Source organism: Saccostrea cucullata, unplaced genomic scaffold, assembly GCF_032062105.1.
Source record: "Saccostrea cucullata isolate Sc308-1 unplaced genomic scaffold, CSIRO_AGI_Scuc_v1 ctg5430, whole genome shotgun sequence".
In the NCBI taxonomy this organism is placed as follows: domain Eukaryota; kingdom Metazoa; phylum Mollusca; class Bivalvia; order Ostreida; family Ostreidae; genus Saccostrea; species Saccostrea cuccullata.
The window spans coordinates 42,031-55,375 of NW_026933290.1; the positions used below are offsets into that span (position 1 = coordinate 42,031).

The 13,345-nt window shown below is 34.4% G+C and overlaps 1 pseudogene; it reads right to left on the reverse strand.

Moving 5' to 3' along the window:
• Positions 1-10,800: 10,800 nt before the first annotated feature.
• Positions 10,801-12,729, reverse strand: LOC134237925 (histone H4 transcription factor-like; annotated as a pseudogene).
• Between the last annotated feature and the right edge of the window lie 616 nt (positions 12,730-13,345).

A 13,345-nucleotide genomic window follows, 5' to 3' on the forward strand; every position in this document is an offset into this window, starting at 1 on the left:
TCTTTGACGCTTCATATCTCGAAAAGGGGACAAATTTTGATAAGCAATATTAAACAAAAGATGGTCAAATTAATGTTTTAAACAATATGCATACTTTGAATTTTTGTAAAATGGCCCCATTAAGGACTTGTCGGGATGGCCCCTAAATATTTCCGTTTAGCAAATCTCCACAACGAATAGAAATCTCTGAATAAGTGTTGAACAAAAAATCTTCAAAATTATAAGACCTTTCATTTGGTATCAAGAAAAAAAGATGTTTAAAATCAAATTAGGGAACAAAGGGGCCAAAAGTCTTTTTCTATAACTCTCTAATGATCAATATTTTGTTATACATTACTGAAGCAAAAGTATTTATCTTAACAATTTGCAACAATATATGATAAAATTTTGATCATATGTTACGTAATAAGGGGTCACAAGGGGCCAGAATGTCAAATCTTTGACGCTTTATATCTCGAAAATGGGGAATATTTTGATAAGCAATATTGAACAAAAGATAGCCAGAATAATGTTTTAAACAATATGCATACTTTGAATTTTTGTAAAACGGCCCCATTAAGGACTTGTAGGAGTGGCCCCTAAATATTTCCGTTTAGCATATTTCCACAACGAATAGAAATCTCTGAATAAGTGTTGAACAAAAAATCTTCAAAATCATAAAACCTTTCATTTGATATGAAGAAAAAGGGACTGACTCCTCAAATTAGGGGCTCAGAGGGGCCAAAAGTCTTTTATCTATAACTCTTTAATGATCAATATTTTGTTATACATTACTGGGGCAAAATTATTCATCATAACGATTTGCATCAATATATATTAACATTTTGATCATATGTTACGTAATTAGGGGTTGCAAGGGACAAAATGCTGCATTTTTTATGCTTTATATTTCAAAAGGGAGAAATATTTTGATAAGCCTTATTGAACAAAAGATGTTTAAATTCCGTGATAAAAATGAGAAATTTTAAATTCAATGAAGGAAAACTTAAAGTAATTCTCTTTTATAGCTCAAAAAAGTCAAAATCACATCTGAAGAAAAAGTGATCAAAATCCTTAGAAATATGAAGAAAAAGGGCTGACCTACTCGTTGCTCGCAACGAGATCTCATCTAGTTGTTATTCTTTTTTTTTCTTACAAAATTTGTGCAGGCGATTTCTCAAGATGGCTCGTTCGATTTTATTCAAATTTTCAGGGTTGGTGCGCAATTATCTGAAGTTAATTCCGGCTAAAGGATTTTTTAAAAATCACTTGCATTCTGAAGTTATCGCCCTTTTACTAAAATTCAGAGGACCTTCTTGTCCGTCACTGATCTCAAAAATGGCGCTGAAATTTTCAGTGATGATAGAGGACATGTTGCCAAGGAAATGACCTATATACTTAATATAGGATAATTTTACAGTGTTTTGTATGGAAGCTTGAAACTCATTATATAAAGATATATTAAAAGTTTAGGACACGAGTCATGAGTGATTTTTGGAGACATTTTGCATCATATCTTTTAAAGTAAAATTATTTTGTTAAAACATACTTTGAACAAAATTTGTGCAGAATGACAAGATCCTTAAAATGATATTAGAAAAAAGTGCTGAATCATCACATTAGAGTGGCAAAAGGGGCTAAACTTTCTTTTTATCGATTGTTCTTTAACAGTCAATATTTTGAAATTATACATTACTGAAGCAAAAATGTTTATCTCAACATTTTACAACTATATATTATAATTTTAATGCGTATAATACATGATTAGGGGCCAAAAGGGGCCAGAATGACTAAATCTTTGTTTTTTATATCTTGAAAGTGAAAAATATTTTGATATCCTAGTAACATTGAACAAAAGGTGTTCAAAATCATGTTCTGAACAATATGCAACCTTTCATTTTTCGCTAAAAGTCCCCACTAGGGAGTTGAAGGGTTGGCCCCTAAATATTTCTTTTGCAAATAACTCGAAAAAGAAAAAGAATCTCTTGAATAGTTGTTGAACAAAAAGTGTTCAAAATCCTAAGGGCTTCAAGATGAAATTAAGAAAAAGGGGCTGGGCACTCAAATTAGGGGCCAAAAGGGGCTGAAAGTCTTTTTTCGATAACTCTTTAACAGTCAATATTTTGTTATACATTACTGAAGCAAAAACGTTTATCTAAACAACCTACCACTGTTTATTATGATTTTAATGTCGTATAATACATGATTAGGGGTCAAAAACTGGACACCCAAATGCTAAATCTTTTACGCTTTATATGTGAAGGTGTAAGAAATATTTTGCGCGCAATGTATATTGAACAAAAGATGTTCAAAATGATGATATACTTTACAATATGCAATATTTCATTTTTTGATAATATTTTCCCCATAATAAGGATATATTCATAGTGTAGATTGGACCCAAATTAAATATTTTTTTTGCAAATAACTCGATTGGCTGAAACAGAAATCTCAATATCTTTTCTGTTTTTTGACAAAATGCTATGAAGTTTAAAATATAGGCATACTTTAGGATGTACTACAATATGATATATAACAATTGTCATGTAAACACGCGCATGCACGTGCGCTGCAATCTGATTGGCTTAAACTTAAAATGGCAATAACTTCCTCGTTTTTCAACCAAACAGGATGGGATTTAGAACATAGACAAACATAACAGACTCCTACAAGAAAATATGGTCGACATGCACATGCACGCACGTGCGTGCACGTGAAATGAGTAAAATTACAAATACACTAGATTAAAACTTATTTTTTAATACTTTTGGATAAAACGCTGTAATTTCTAGTATATAAATAGTGTAGACAAGATGATAAGGTCATTACGCACATGCATTCAAATGCGCATGCGTGCAATGCATAAATTTGAATATACTGAATATACTTTTGGGAAACATTGTTATAGTCTAAAAGGCATAGAGTTCGTCTTATTTAATGAAGCTTACAGGGAGTAAGGCACCAAAAGGGAGTTGGGGAGCGTTTGGGGAACATCTGTAACGGTTCCCGTTACAATTAGCCCTAGTTATTATTATTATTCTTTTTTTTCTTCTTTGTTCTCCGGTACTTTTTTGTCCGCGAGTGTTCTCAGAAACTGTTCACCCAACTGAGCTAAAATCTTTTTAGGGTTAATAGGTGTGTAGTGTAGGTGTGCAACACGAAGGTTATTTTGCGCGCATACGCATGCACGTGCGGGCGCGTGAAATGAGTGAAATGACGGATATACTTTATATAGCCATAACTTTAACATTTTTTGATGAAATATTTTAAAACTCATTTAATAAGGATATATTCATAGTGTAGATAATGTGACACTGTCAAATTAGCACGAACTCACGCGCATGCACGTGCGCTTCGCTCTGATTGGCTGAAACAGAAATCTCAATATCTTTTCTGTTTTTTTACAAAATGCTATGAAATTTAAAATATAGGCATACTTTAGGATGTACTACAATATGATATATAACAATTGTCATGTAAACATGCGCGTACACGTGCGCTGCAATCTGATTGGCTTAAACTTTAAATAGCTATAACTCCCTTGTTTTTCAACGAAACAGTATGGGATTTAGAACATAGACAAACATAATGGTCTCCCACAAGGAGGTATGGTCGTCATGCACAGGCATGCACGTGCATGCACGTGTGCTTTGCTGTGATTCGCTGAAACAAAAATCGCAATATCTTTTTTTAATTTTTGAGGAAATGCTTTAAAATTTTAAACATAATCATGCATTAGGATGTCCTACAATATGATATATAACAGTTGTCACGAAAACATGCGCATACACGTGCGCTGCAATCTGATTGGCTTAAACTTAAAATGGCTATAACTTCCTCGTTTTTCAACCAAACAGGATGGGATTTAGAACGTAGACAAACATAACAGACTCCTACAAGAAGATATGGTCGACATGCACATGCACGCACGTGCGTGCACGTGAAATGAGTAAAATTACAAATACACTAGATTAAAACGTATTTTTAATACTTTTGGATAAAACGCTGTAATTTCTAGTATATGAATAGTGTAGACAAGATGATAAGGTCATTACGCACATGCATTCAAATGCGCATGCGTGCAATGCATAAATTTGAATATACTGAATATACTTTTGGAAAAATATTGTTATAGTCTAAAAGGCATAGAGTTCGTCCTATGTAATGAAGCTTACAGGGAGTAAGGCATCAAAAGGGAGTTGGGGAGCGTTTGGGGAACATCTGTAACGGTTCCCGTTACAATTAGCCCTAGTTATTATTATTATTCTTTTTTCTTCTTATTTCTTCTCCGGTACTTTTTTGTCCGGAAGTGTTCTCAGAAACTGTTCACCAAACTAAGTTAAAACCTTTTTAGGGTTAGTAGGCATGTTGTGTAGATGTGCCGAACGAATGTCATTTTGCGCGCATTCGCATGCACGTGCGGGCGCGTGCAATGAGTAAAATGACTGATATATTTAATATGGTTGTAACTTTTATATTTTTTGATAAAATGTTTTGAAACTCATTATATAAAGATATATAAGTTGTGTAGATAAGATGACATGGTCAAATTTGCATGAACTCACGCGCATGCACGTGCGCTTTGCTCTGATTGGCTGAAACAGAAATCTTAATATCTTTTTTGTTTTATGACGAAATGCTTTGAAATTTATAACATAGACATGCATTAGGATGTACTACAATATGATATATAAAAATTTTCATGAAATCACGCGCATGCACGTGCGCTGCAATCTGATTGGCTGAAACTTTAAATGAGTATAACTCCCTTGGTTTTCAACCAAACAGCATGGGATTTAGAACATAGATAGACATAAAGGACTCCTACAGGATGGTATGGTCACCATTCACATGCATGCACGTGCGTGCACGTGCGCTTTGCTCTGACTGGCTGAAACAAAAATCTCAATATCTTTTCTGTTTTTTTACAAAATTCTTTGAAATTTAAAACATAGGCATACTTTAAGATGTCCTACAATATGATATATAATAATTGTCATGAAAATACGCGCATGCACGTGCGCTGCAATCTGATTGGCTTAAACTTTAAATGGCTATAACTCCCTTCTTTTTCAACCAAACAGGATGGGATTAAGAATATAGACGGACATAATGGACACCTACAAGAAGGTATGGTCATCATGCACGTGCGTGCACGTGCAAATGAGTAAAATAGTGTAGACAAGATGATATCGTCATTACGCTCATGCAATCACATGCGCACGCCTGCATTGCTTGGTATACTTTTGGGAAAACGTTGTTTACGTCTTAAATGCATAGATTTTGCCTTCTTTAATGAAACTTACAGGGAATATGGCACGAGAAGGGAGTTGGTATAGACAAAATGATATGGTCATTACGCAGATGCATTCAGAAGCGCGGGCGTGCAATGCTATATTTTAAATGAACTTGGTACACGTCTGGGTAAACGTTGTTAAAGTCTCAAATGCATAGAGTTTGTCTTATTTAATGAGGTTTACAGGGTATATGGCACCAAAAGGGAGTTGGGGAGCGTTTGGGGAACATCTGTAACGGTCCCCGTTACAATTAGCACTAGTTATTATTATTATTTTTTCTTTCTGGAATTTTTGTCTTGTAATGATCTTGTAAAATCTGTTCGTCTGATGTAGGTAAAACCTTTTTAGGGTTAGTAGACATGTTATGTAGATTTGCGGAATCAAGGTCATTTTGCGCGCACGTGCTTGCAAGAGCGTGCACGTGCAACACGTGAAATGACCAATATAATATATATAGCCACACCTTTTCTTTTTTTTAGATAAAATGCTTTGAAACTCATAATGTGAGGATATATAAGTAGTATAGACAAGACGTCATGGTTAAAATAGCAAGATCTCACGCGCATGCACGTGCACTTCGCTCTGATTGGCTGCAACTAAAGTCTCAATATCTTTCTTGTTTTTTGACGAAATCCGTTGAACTTTTGAACATAGCCATGCAGGCGGAGATCCTACATGAAATCAAGCAGTTATCATGAAAACACGTGCATGCACGTGCGCTGCAATCTGATTGGCTGAAACTTTAAACAGCTATAATTTCCCTTGGTTTTCAACCAAACAAGATGGGGTTTGGAACATAGATAGATATAATGGACTTCTACAAGTAGGTATGGTCACCATGCACATGCATACACGTGTGTGTACATGTGCTGCAATCTGATTGGCTGAAACTTTAAACAGCTATAACTCCCTTAGTTTTCACCCAAACGGGGTGGAATTTAGAACATAGATAGATGTAATGGACTTCTACAAGAAGGTATGGTCACCATGCTCATGTATGCACGTGCGTGCACGTGAAATGAGAAAAATCAAACATACACATGAATGAGCGAATTTTTTTTTTTTTAATAATTTTGGATTAAATACTTTAATATTATTTTTATCATTTATTCCCAGCTCTCTGATTGGCTCAAACTTGATCACATGATTTAGTATATAACAGCATAAAGACTTAGTTACTATTTATAGAATCTGAAATGCATATCGACTTGAGGTTTCTTAAAATGGAGATAATTTCTGTGAAACAAAATAGTACTGTATTCAATCAAAAATACAGTGTATGATTTGATGTTTCTAGAAAAAAAATATTTATTTCAACTTTTACTAACTTTGTTTCAATGTTCTGTATTTGATGAGACAAAAGAAGGCATTGGATTAGGATTACTTCATATTAATTAAAACATATTCGATATGTGTGTCAAATGTTGATACAAAACTAAATCAAATAAATGAAGTATTCTGAATAAGTAAATCGTCTAAATCACTCCATCAATAAAAAGGAAACGCATTTACATTAAACGGTGTAATTTATTTTGATCTCTAGTCTCTAATTGTTAAAGAGAGAAAACTTTTCCAATTATTTTCATAATTTGTTTTGTCAATCTATGTAAAAAATAATATAACAAATGTAGCCCTTTAATTCGGCATAGATATATCGACTTTAAACTTCGTGCTCGGTCGATATGCTTTTTTTGATATATCTATGGATTGACCTCATCAAAGGGCTATATTTATATAATATTCAGTATATTAAAAATATAGATTGTGTAGACAAGAAATGGTCATGACGCATATGCATTCACATGTGCACGCGTGCAATGCTAAAGTTTAAATGATTTTTGTACACTTCTTTGTTAATGTTGTTAAAATCTCAGATGCATAGAGGTTGTCTTAGTTAATGGAGCTTACAGGGAATATGGCACCAAAAGGGAGTTGGGGAGCGTTTGGGGAACATCTGTAACGGTCCCCGTTACAATTAGCACTAGTTTTTTTAATTTTAATTCATTTTTTCCAACGGTATTTTTCAGATATGAACTACTACAAACCAAATTAAACAAGTCATAGGTAGGTCAATATTATTTCTAATTTTCCCCAAAAGCTAAAAAAAACTTTAGGGGCGCAGTGCAAAAACATAGAGAAGGTCTTGTTGCAGGAAACAAGTCTAGACTACATTTTTTTTTGGCCAAATCTTGCAAAATTTGTGTCTCTCTCATTGAAAACACTATACCTGAAATTCCTACAGGAGACTCTTAAGATCTCCAAGCTTTGTAACTTTTTGGTTTTTGTCACAAAATGGATCAGTAACCTTTGACTAATTGGGGGAAGATGGCTTTTATAAAACCAAATGCAGTCCTTGCTGGGCCGTTTGGCTTTCTCTCTCTTTAGAATCTTACTTGAAAATCACAAATTCATTAATTATACTTAATAAAATTACCTGTTGTTACTTAAAATAATGAGCATGAATAGATACAGTGATTCTTGTATGTTTATAAATGTTTAATCTTATATTGTAAAATAACTGTATAATATTATTGTATCTTAATTTCAATCATGGCACATACTATTAATTATTTTCAAAAATAGAATAAAGAAATAAATCATGAGTCGATCATTGAAAATGAAAAGTACAATTTTTGTTCATGAAGATACTTGATGTCAAAATGCTTTTATTGATCTATTTCAAAATAAATATTTTAAAATGTGTTGAAAAGTTTATTATTAACGTTTTAGCTTATCTAGTATTTAGCTTTTCTGATCACATGTTGTGACGTACTGTCTGCCAGTCCATCCTCTGAAAGAAGCCTGCATTGCACAGGGGTACATGAGAGCATCTGCTGAGAGATGATCCTTATGTTGCGAATTCGAATCCCTCAGGAGGATGTGAATACCAACTCTTCAACAGAGTATAAACCAAGGTCCTGAGTTGCAGTAGATGTTGACACGAAAAAGATTCCTCACTGCTCAATGACCCTCAGTGCTGAGCATGGGCTGAAAATTTGCATCTCTCCTTTGGCAAATGGTGGGATCTCCAAATGAGTGGAAAATTCTAAAGAGAAATGGGCACATACTAATGGGAAAATCTCAAATTGAACACATTAGGCAGGATAAGACCTACTAATCTGCAAACATCATAACAAAGTGAAAATCCAATACAATTTAGGCCCCCAGGGATGGGTGGAGCCAGACCAATGGAATTTTTTTTTACCTGAATTTAATTAAGTTTATATTAAGACAAACTGTTTGAAGATGTCTGCAATCGAAGCATTCATGCAGACATGTCGAAGCGTTCATGCAGACATGAAAATTATACGATATTAATGTTATGTTATTCTACTTGTAAGCATTCTATCCAAAGGCTTAGGAACAGAAAACACTTGTATAAAAATCACATCCATTTACACTGCTAGTTCCTATCATCGACAGGTCATTTTTGGCTCACCTCAAGGACGTTGAGGGAGCACGTGATACCCTCAGCATTAGTGTCAACATCCCAGGTTAATTTAATTCAGCTGAACTGGTCAAATACCAGAAGAGCTTATTTGATAGTAAGGTGTCCGTTTCTGTCTGTAAAGAATTAATTTTTCAAAATGCTAGCGCCACTCCTCCTAAAGTTATGGTCTGATTTCAATCTAACTTGGCACACAAGTAAACTACTTTAAGATGCATAGTTTAGTGCATCAGTTTTTTATTTGGTATGATGAACGGTGTTGCCATGGTTACTAAAAATGGTCACTAAAAATGGAAGTTTCTTAAAATTCCTTTAAAATGCTACTCCTCCTAGTTTTGGTATGATTTCAATCTAACATGGCACACAAGTAGAATACACCAACTTGAAATACATAGTTTAGTGCATCAGTTTTTGGTTTGATGCAAACTTATGGACTTGCTTCTGATGCTGGTTCTGACATTATACACTTTCTAAGTAATGGACCATGTTTAAGTTCTATCTGATCCCAATTTGCATAGATGATGCATCAGCAAGGGATGAACAATCTCAACTTGCTTCTAATGCTGGATTTTAATTGCATTTTCTGGATGAGTGACTATAGTTTAAAGTTCTTGGATAAGTCTACTCCCAAGAAACTGTAAGCCCTATCTGATCAAAATTGCATAAATACTGCATCTAGAAATGTACACGACTAGATTATTATTTTGATGTGGGACTTGACCTTTATATATGACATTTGTTTTAGTGAGCTGTGTAATCACTGAATACCTATGTTCATTTACTAACTTTACAGGGGACTGAAGCAAAATATCTGGCACTGGAGATCACAGTACACAATCAGACAGATTTTAGGGTTTAATGGTTCAAAACTTGAGAGCAGAGGAATGAAACAGAATACCTGCACTAAAATGCCAAATTCATCCCCCAAGATCATAAAGTAAATATCAGATAATTTTTTAGTCATCTTTTCTTGACTTTATATCTGGTGTCCATATTAAAATATACACATACATGTACAAAACATGCAAATTCTTCAAGCAAAATTAAAAGTGAAATTAATAAGATTGTACATTTATTGAATGTAAGTTAACAAACCATATGTGAAAATACTGCATGTGAAATATGAGGAGAATACATGGTCTGTAAAGCATCAATATAAAACAGTATGTCAGGTTAGTTTGCCCTCTTCCAACACAGAATGAAAAAAAATTAAATTGGCTCTGTATGTAGTTCACTAGGTGAGATTTCTTTTTTTTTTTAAGAGAATTTTAATTTCAAAAGTGAATTTTGAATTTTTAAATCTATTTTCAAGAATACAATTAAATAAGTAACTCACTAAGTGCTTCCTGTAGGTTTTAAAAAGTTTTAAGTTGGGCCATTTTTGGGGGGGGGTCAATTAGGAGAGGTCAACCAAACAACTTTTTAGAGAAGGCTTCAAATGCTATTATTTAAATAAATTTGCACATCAGAGATAAAAAGAAATGTGTTCTGATTTTGCCTTGTTTACAGAATTCAATTCATATACAACATATAGACTACTTATACTGACAAAGTTGCATAATTGTGATTAGTGAAGTACATCTATTACAACATTTACAAATATTGTCAATTTATTACATTTACAAATATTGTCATTATAGAACTCACCCAGTTAGATCAGCAATGATCAAAAAGACTGAGAAAAAATGTCTTATATTCAATAAAAAAAAGATAGATTTGTGCAGATTTTGTATTTACTTTAAGGTACAACTTTTGAGTCAGAGTCTAAAAAAATCACTTTTATCAGGGTTGATTATATTAGGTAGCTGTAAATAAACATTTGTTTAAAGCTAAAAATCATTGCTTATCAAACTATAAAGATTAATTTAAGCATAAGAACTTATGCTTTGTACAATGTATTCTCAATTTTTTAAGTTTTAAAGATGATGAATATACCATGACATTAATACATTTAAGTTAAGGTATTTATACCGGTATATAAATAAAAAATTCAATCTCTCATAGCTTGATTTGGGTTCATGGCATAGACTTTTGAAGTCGGTGAATCTTGTCATTAAGCATTCCTGCATTTGTTTGTCAGTGTTTGTTTTCTTTTTCTGGTTTTTCCCGGACTTGATTTTTCCTTCTCTGGGGTGCTCTCAATGCAACATCTCCAAGCATTTCCAGATTATAGTTCTGTCCTCTGTCCTCACCTGATGTATCTGTAGGTTGTTGTGATGAATGTTCCTGCTCCGATGGAAGCTCTCGGTCTGAACTCTGATAAATATTGTCCCCGTCCATTTCTCTCGTTATATCCTTAAAATGATCCAAACCACTGCTTCCTATGGTAATAGGTTGTAATATTTCACTTTCAGGCACATGAGGGACTTGTTTCAAGTGAGGATTTAAAGAAAAATAGTCCGGAGGAAGCTCTACAAATGAAACATACTGATATCTTGTTTCAGGTTCAGGACCTTGTAATGTAGTTTGTTCTTTGACTTCATTCTTGCCACAGCGGATATTAGTTGAGACTAGATTTCCAGCAGTTTGCTCTGTCCTGCATAAACTGTAATCTTGATGTAAATCATTAGGTTTAGAAGCCGTGTTTTCTTTCTCCTTTTTAAAGGTCCTTCTTCTTTTCTTACTTCTGCTAATGACTTCTTCAGAGTCTGTGGAAGAAAGTGGGTTTACATCAACTTCTGAAGAAACTGCTTCATCACTCTCCATCTGCTCAGTCAGTTTAATGCTTTCATATCGCACGGTCTGCAGCTGTAAATATCCATCTTCCTGCATTTTGTATCTAAAAGCGCTGAATGTCCAGATGGCCATCTGAACTTGTGTTTTTTCTTTAAATGAGATGTAAGATTTGTACCACGGGTAAACAGAGTAGAGCAGACGTGGCATTTGTATTTCTGAACATCAAGGTCTTGATGAAGACGTTTGAAATGATTTTCTAAGCTTTGAAATGTTCTTGATGTATAGGAACAGTCTGGAATATGGCAATGATATGGAACATCTATATTGTGACTTTCTAAATGCTTTTTCAAGTCGGCAATTGACTTGGCTCCATGTCCACAATGGTCACATTTGTAGGGAGCCTGAGTGGTGTGTCTGTAGCGCAAATGCGTTTTCAAACTGGAGGGTGTGGGACAAGTCATATCACAGCACGGACACTTGTACTGGTTCACATGGTGGCGGACATGATCCCTCAGAAGTCTCTCTGTGGTGTAGCGTTTGTCACAGTGTGAACATTGGTAACACTGAACATCTGTTTCTTCTTGGCGTTTCATGTGATCTAGAAACTTTGTTCTGCTTGAAAATAGACCTCCACACACAGGGCAGGCTATGATTTTCTCCTGAGTGTGACTCCTAAGATGCTCACGCAGTTTATATCTACTTTTTGACACAGCATCACAACCCTCCCATGAGCACTTGCAGCCTCCGGGTACATTATTACCCTCGGGAAAAGATACAGCATGACTGTCCACATGGCGATAAAAGGCTTCTGGGATGTCCATGATTGTCTCGCACCCCTTCCAACCACACTGCAATCTCTCTGGTAATTCTGGAATCAAATGCGACTTTGTTCATCCAGCTGACATCCCTGTAACTTTAAGGTTTGTACCATCTGAGATCCTAGACATTTAATTTTGACATGGAAAGAGTGGAAGTATACATGTCTAACAAAGTCTGTTACATGGCCAGTAATCGTCATTTCACAGTCCCTCCACAAACATCTGTATTCTGTAGCTTCTTCCATTATACCATTGCTTGTAACGCCAGTGAGGTGAGCCTTAAGATGGTTTGTAAATTGCTCCATGTCTTGAAATGTTTCTTTACATGATGCCCATTCACACATCAAAGACAATGGCAATCTTCTCAATTCTGGACGTGATGCTCTTCGTTTCTTTGATGCCATTTTTAATCCTGATTCACTCAAGAATAGATGATGTATTGTTTTTTATCATAGGTTCACTCTTGATCCACTCTTTCGAGGATTTGTTGTCATTGATTGGGCGAGTCGGAGCGCTCGCGCATCAACCATCTGGGATTCCGTACAACATCGAGCCCGATCGTAAAGTATTATTCTTTGAATAAGAACTTTAAAAATTGTTCTGATCAAAATCTCGCTGTCAGAGTAATTTCTCCATTCTCCAATTCTCAAAATTTCAGAAAAAAACCTCAACTCATGATATATATTGACAGCAATGATTTTCTTTTAGGATGTGGTGTCAGGAAGATACTAAAGACCTGATATACTAAAGACCTGATATTGACCTGATGAAATAAAAATCAATATAATTTTTCTGTTTTCTGTGTTTAACATTATGTTTTGGTTTTGCTTATATTTCTGAGGTATAAGACAGATATTCTGGTATAATTATTTGTAAAAACATTGGTATAATTATGCGTAACGAGCCATAAATTAGGGAATTGGCTTGACCTGATATTTTTTATTGACCTGATATTGACCTGATGGAAATAAAAACTTATAAAAACTCCGTGTTTTCTGAGTTTATCATTATATTTTGGTTATTTTTATATTTCTAGTGTATAAGACAGATATTTAGGCATACTTATTTGTAAAAATATTGGTATAATTATGCGTAACGAGCCATAAATTAGGGAATTGGCTTGACCT